A 6,702-nucleotide genomic window follows, 5' to 3' on the forward strand; every position below is an offset into this window, starting at 1 on the left:
GTATATGAAACGCTTATTTCAAACTGAAAACAATCTTTTACTTCCCAGTTTCAGGCTCAAACTTATCCACGTCTTCATTCGACAATCATGGTAGCTTAAATACCAACAATTTTGTCACTCCTGTGCTTCAAAACATAACCAATATAGAACACCAAGCTACTCCCGTTGATACCATAGCTACACTGTCTGCCAAATACAACACACCTGTATTGAATGAAAGTGAGGGTGAGTTTTACTAATTTGAGAAGTGGTATTAAAACAAACTTCATGCCCGCTCAATATATAACATACAGACATGGTCATTCAATCTGCAGCAAATCGGAGAGGCTTGGGGAGATCGTGTCTTACCAATGTCAATACACGGGTAAACCTTAGCAAAGCTAACAAGTTGCCTAGGAAAAATCTGTCTGAAGCTTTTGAAACTGCATCTGTCTCTACTGATTGCCAAGGTAAGATTTTACTTGATTCATGCACTTCAATTTTAATACTAATTAAGTACAAATGTCTTAACAATCATGCTAATTTTGTAAAACGTATTGAATAAATAGGTCCAGGATTAAGAGATGACCTCAATGACAGTAGCACATAATCTGAGGAAAGTTACAAAGATATTGACAACAATATATTCAATGAAAGTGAATCAGAGGTCGAACAAGATTACTATCTTAGTCAATCAGAATATGAAACTGAAGATGACACGGCTGAAGTTAACATTTCAGTTCAACCTGAAATTGCAATCAGAGGTTCTGATACTGTCCAAGAGAAGGTTATAACACAAGAATGTATTACAGCACAAGACCATGTCAGATTCATGGCCTTACTTGGTAAAATAGCGGACAAAACGACACACAAAGCTGCCAGCACTGAAACTGCTCCACTTAAAAAAAAAAGAGGCAGACCAAGACTCAATAAAAATGCAACCACGGCTGCAAGCAACTCAAACCAAAAAGGTTTACAAATTTTTATCATTATGACATACACGTGCTGGGTTATACTATATATAACCCATCTAGATAAATTAGATACTAATTTTAACTTGATTCCACAGCTTATCTTGATCATGGAGATGCTACATACAAATGTAAACATTGTGGTGCTTTGATGTGGTATGATGAGCGTATTCGCAAGAGACGCAACCAGGAGGAGCCAACGTTCACACTATGTTGTGGACAAGGACAAGTTAAATTGCCCTTTCTTAAAGAGTCTCCAGAGTTAATAAAGAAGCTTCTAAGTGGTGATGATGCTCTCAGCAAACATTTTAGAGATAATTTGCGAATCTTTAATATGATTTTTGCAATGACATCACTAGGGGGGAAAGTTGACAAATCTGTAGCAAAAGGCAAAGGACCTACAGCATTTCGCTTGCAAGGAGGAAACTATCACTTGATTGGTAGTTTAAAGCCTGAAGCGGGAGATTATGCTAAATATTCTCAATTATATATTGTGGATACTCAGAACGAAGTCGATAATCGAGCTACGGTCATCAGGTAATAAAGCTACTATACCATTTCGATATTTAACTCAATAACAGATTCTCATGTAATCTCACTAACTAATCTGATAATTGTATAAACTTTGTGTAGCAAGGGTAAAAATGTTGCACCAACTTCAGCCAGAAAACAGCTAAAAAAGGAAGTCATTGAAGCACTGATAGAAATGCTTAACGACCATAATCCTTATGTCCAGACGTTCAGGTCCGCGAGAGAGAGGTTTGAATCTAACAATGATGAACCTTTCCACATGCGTATTGTCGCAGATCGCAAGGGTGTAGATGGAAGGACATATAGTATACCTACTTCATCAGAAGTAGCTGCTTTAATTCCAGGAGATTTCATCAAACAAATGCCTGACCGTGACATAGTTATCCAAGAAAAGAGTACTGGTCATTTACAGAGGATAAGCCAAATTCATATATCTTACTTAGCACTACAATATCCTCTAATTTTCTGCTATGGTGAAGATGGCTATAGACCTGGGATAGAAAAATGCAATATTCCAGCAAAATCAAGGAAGAATAAGAAGAAATGCATCAGCATGAGACAATGGTTTGCATTCCGGTTACAAGAGAGGGAAAACGAGTGTCATACACTTTTGCGTTCAAAGAGGTTGTTTCAGCAGTTTTTGTGTGATGCTTACACCACAATAGAATCAAACCGGCTATCGTACATCAAATTTAACCAGTCAAAGCTTCGGTGTGAGAATTTTGACTCCATCAAAAAAGCAGCTGAATCAGGAACAACCTCATTGGGTGAAGAAGGTAACCAATTACTGATTCCTACTTCTTTCACGGGTGGTCCTCGGTATATGGTTCAAATTTACTATGACGCAATGGCAATCTGTAAGCATTACGGATTCCCAGACCTATTTATCACATTCACATGTAACCCTAAATGGCCAGAGATAACGAGATATTGCCAAACCCGAGGGTTAACAGCTGAGGACAGACCAGATATTGTTGCTAGGATATTCAAGATAAAGTTGGACTCTCTAATGAGAGACCTGACAGAAAGGAAAATGCTTGGGAAGGCAGTAGCATGTACGTGATCTCTTTTATTTAAATGTAAGCGTCTAATATTTCAACTAATAAGACTAATTTTCGGGTGGTTTTTCCATAAATGTTTTGCAGCTATGTATACCGTTGAATTTCAGAAAAGAGGGTTACCACATGCTCACATTTTGCTCTTTATGGATGCTAAGAGTAAGCTCCCAACAGCAGACGACATCGACAAGATGATTTCTGCTGAGATTCCAGATAAAGAAAAGGAACCAGAACTATATGAAGTTATCAAAAACTCTATGATACACGGTCCATGTGGTGCAGCAAATCCTAATTCTCCGTGTATGGTTGATGGATCATGCTCGAAGCATTATCCTAAAAAATTCCAAGAGATCACTAAGGTTGGAAGTGACGGTTACCCTATCTATAGAAGAAGGGAAACAGCTGATTATGTTGAGAAGGGTGGCTTTAAATGTGACAACAGGTATGTGGTTCCATACAATAAGAAGCTTTCACTCCGATATCAGGCTCATATCAACGTTGAATGGTGCAATCAGAATGGGAGTATAAAATACTTATTTAAGTATATAAACAAAGGACCAGATCGTGTCACATTTATAGTTGAACCCGCTAATCAGGCCACAAGTGATTCAAGTGCAACTACAGGGCAGGAATCAAGTCCAACTGAGAAAAAAAAGAACGAAATTAAAGACTGGTTCGATTGCAGGTAATAATCTTAAACTATAGTCATCAAATCTTTTTGATTGTGTGCGGAGTCTAATGTGAATAACTGGAATTTGTTTGGCAAATTTTTAGATATGTATCAGCATCAGAGGCAATTTGGAGGATTTTTAAGTTTCCTTTGCAACATAGATCTACACCAGTTCAGAGATTATCTTTTCATCTCGAAGGGAAGCAACCTGCGTATTTTGATTCAGAAGCACATATTGACGATGTCCTCGACCGTATTGCCAACCAAGATTCTATGTTTATGGCTTGGCTAACGTTGAATAGGAATAATGCAGTTGGCAAGAAAGGGAAACGTGCAAGAGATCTACTGTATGCTGAGATACCAGCATATTTTACTTGGGATGGAAACAATAAAAAGTTCTGTAAGAGATCAAGAGGTTTTTCAATTGGTCGTATAAACTACGTTCCAAGGAAAATGGAAGATGAATACTATCTTCGTGTGCTGCTTAATATTGTTAGAGGTCCAACAACATTTGACGATATCAAAACGTATGATGGTGTAGTATACGAAACTTACAAAGATGCCTGTTTTGCACGTGGAATTCTAGATGATGATCAAGTGTTTATAGACAGTCTGGTCGAGGCGTCCCAGTTTTGTTTTGGAGACTATCTGCGTAATTTTTTTGCTATGATGATTTTATCTGATTCACTATCTAGACCGGAGCAAGTATGGGCAGAGACGTGGCAACTTTTAAGCCAGGATATTGAGAAAAAAAAGCAAGAAGACTTCAATAACCCAGGTAATAAGAATATTGTACCCTCTTTCAATGTCTATTTAGTTTAAATCGAGATTTAGCTTGGCAATTAACTATTTAATATCATTAATGGCGTTGTAAATGTAATATGCAGATCTTACACTAACAGAGGCTGAGATGAAGAATTACACTCTTCAGGAAATAGAAAAAATTATGTTGTTTAATGGTGGAACTCTCCAGGGCATTGATAATTTCCCACAGCCATCAAGAGAAGGTATTGACAATTCCAATAGATTAATTGTTGACGAGATGAGATATAATAGGGACGAGTTGGAAGAGAAACATACTGAATGGGTTGCAAAGCTTACTACTGAGCAGAGAGGTATATACGAGGAAATCACAAGTGCTGTTTTCAAGGATTTAGGTGGTGTTTTCTTTGTTTATGGATTTGGAGGAACAAGGAAAACATTTTTATGGAAAACTCTTGCAGCTGCTATTAGATCTAGAGGACAGATAGTTTTAAATGTCGCGTCCAGTGGTATAGCATCATTGTTGTTAGAAGGAGGAAGGACAGCACACTCTCGGTTTTCAATTCCATTGAATCCTGACGAATTTGCTCTATGCAAAATCAAACCTAAGTCAGATTTAGCAAATCTGATAAGAGAAGCCTCTCTGATTGTCTGGGACGAAGCCCCAATGATGAGCAAGTTTTGTTTCGAAGCTTTAGATAAGAGCTTCTCAGACATTATCAGAAACACAAACAACAAGGTGTTTGGTGGTAAGGTTGTGGTGTTTGGTGGTGATTTCAGGCAGGTTCTACCAGTTATAATTGGCGCAGGAAGGGCAGAGATTTTCATGTCAGCACTAAATGCCTCTTACCTTTGGGATCATTGTAAAGTGCTAAGATTAACGAAAAATATGCGCCTCCTATCTGGCAACTTAAGTGAAGATGAAGCTACACATATCCAACAGTTTTCAGATTGGTTATTAGCAGTTGGTGATGGTAGGATTAATGAGCCAAATGATGGTGAGGCACTTATCGATATCCCAGAAGATTTGTTGATAACAAATGCAGATAATCCTATTGAAGCTATTACTAGAGAAGTTTATGGAGATCCTACTAAGCTGCACGAAATAAACGAATCAAAGTTTTTCCAACAAAGAGCTATTTTAGCACCAAAGAATGAGGATGTGAACACAATTAACCACTACATGCTGGAGCATTTGAACAGTAAGTCTACTATTACAATTTGCTTACAGTTTTACTTACGTATATTACAAGAGTTCGATTTGACCCTACTTTACTAAAAAACTTTATATTTTTTTGGTTGAAGGTGAAGAAAGGGTATATCTAAGTGCAGATAGCATAGATCCAACAGATTCAGACGCATTAAAGAATCCCGTCATCACTCCAGATTTTTTAAATTCTATCAAGCTATCCGGAATGCCACACCATGCCTTGCGTTTGAAAATTGGAGCACCAGTTATGTTGCTAAGGAACATTGACCCTAAAGGTGGGCTATGCAACGGGACAAGGCTACAAATTACTCAGCTGGCTAATCATGTTGTGCAAGCTAGAGTGATAACAGGCGACAGAAGTGGTGAGATTGTTTTAATCCCCAACATCAACCTAACACCTTCTGATACAAAGCTGCCATTCAAAATGCGTAGAAGACAGTTTCCCCTATCGGTTGCATTTGCTATGACCATCAACAAGAGTCAGGGACAATCTCTAGAACGCGTAGGTCTCTACTTGCCTAAACCTGTTTTCTCTCATGGCCAGCTTTATGTTGCATTGTCTAGGGTTACATCGAAGAAAGGCTTAAAAATAATCATTCTAGACAAAGAGGGAAAGATTCAAAAGCAAACAACAAATGTTGTTTTCAAAGAAGTCTTTGAAAACATTAACTGACTAACATCGAGTCAGACCGTTTGGGAGCAACAAGGTTTAACGTTATATTTCTTATACTTTGTATTTTAAGTTAATTATATCTTGCATAGCTAAATACAGATACATTTTTACACACGGATTGAAACCAGCTCTTTCAAATTCTTTTCCAGGTTCAGGTTAAATATCAACAGAGGACACATTTGAAGCTAACCGATGAACAAGAAAGTTCAATTCTGATTCAACAGTTTCATTACTTCCACTTCATATTCTCAATAAATTAGAATTAGTATAGTGTCATTTTAGTATTACATGAACACTTAAACCGATTTTCATTTTGGTTAAACAACTCAACTGAGATTCATCTTTCCTTCCTACTATTATCAAGTATTGACGAAAACAACCAAATAAACACAAACACCAAACAAACTAATCAAACGAAACTAAGCTATGAGTTTTAAAAAATCTAACCTCAGCTGGACAATGTCTGACGTTCCATGTATAGGTGCCATTAAACTATACAGGTTCCATATAGAGATGTCAGCAATATGTTTCTCTGCAGCTACAATGCAAGATTAATCCAAGACTCTCAGAACTTTCACATTTCCACATATAAACTAAAGAGAAAACAAAAGTTTACAACCAGATATTTATATATACTGAATTACATAATATTGTTGACCTTATAATTCTGCATATGATCAGATATATTCTACAAATTCGACTCTCGCAAACACAAGTGAGTACCAAACTGTAAACTGAAAAGTATTAAATCAAAACAACAGATTCAATAATCAGTTTCAAGTTTATGAAGTGATACACAACAGTGAGCCAAATATATTAACAATCTACAATTACATGAGGCCTCAAAT

General features: G+C 37.1%; 1 long non-coding RNA gene across 3 annotated transcripts in view; it reads right to left on the reverse strand.

Annotated features, from left to right (window-relative positions):
• The window catches only part of LOC111831160, a 7,644-nt gene extending 948 nt beyond the window's left edge, over window positions 1–6,696 (reverse strand). The window contains exons 1-3 of one of the 3 annotated variants that reach the window (XR_002834382.1): window positions 6,513–6,696; window positions 6,302–6,386; window positions 42–204 (exon numbers count right to left, since the gene is read on the reverse strand). This is a non-coding gene — a long non-coding RNA (uncharacterized LOC111831160). Of the gene's footprint in view, window positions 1–41; window positions 205–6,301 lie in introns of all 3 variants that reach the window. The other 2 variants (XR_002834383.1, XR_002834381.1) reach the window with 2 other exon arrangements.
• Window positions 6,697–6,702: the final 6 nt, after the last annotated feature.

Source organism: Capsella rubella, unplaced genomic scaffold (genome assembly GCF_000375325.1).
Source record: "Capsella rubella cultivar Monte Gargano unplaced genomic scaffold, Caprub1_0 scaffold_4, whole genome shotgun sequence".
NCBI classification, from domain to species: domain Eukaryota; kingdom Viridiplantae; phylum Streptophyta; class Magnoliopsida; order Brassicales; family Brassicaceae; genus Capsella; species Capsella rubella.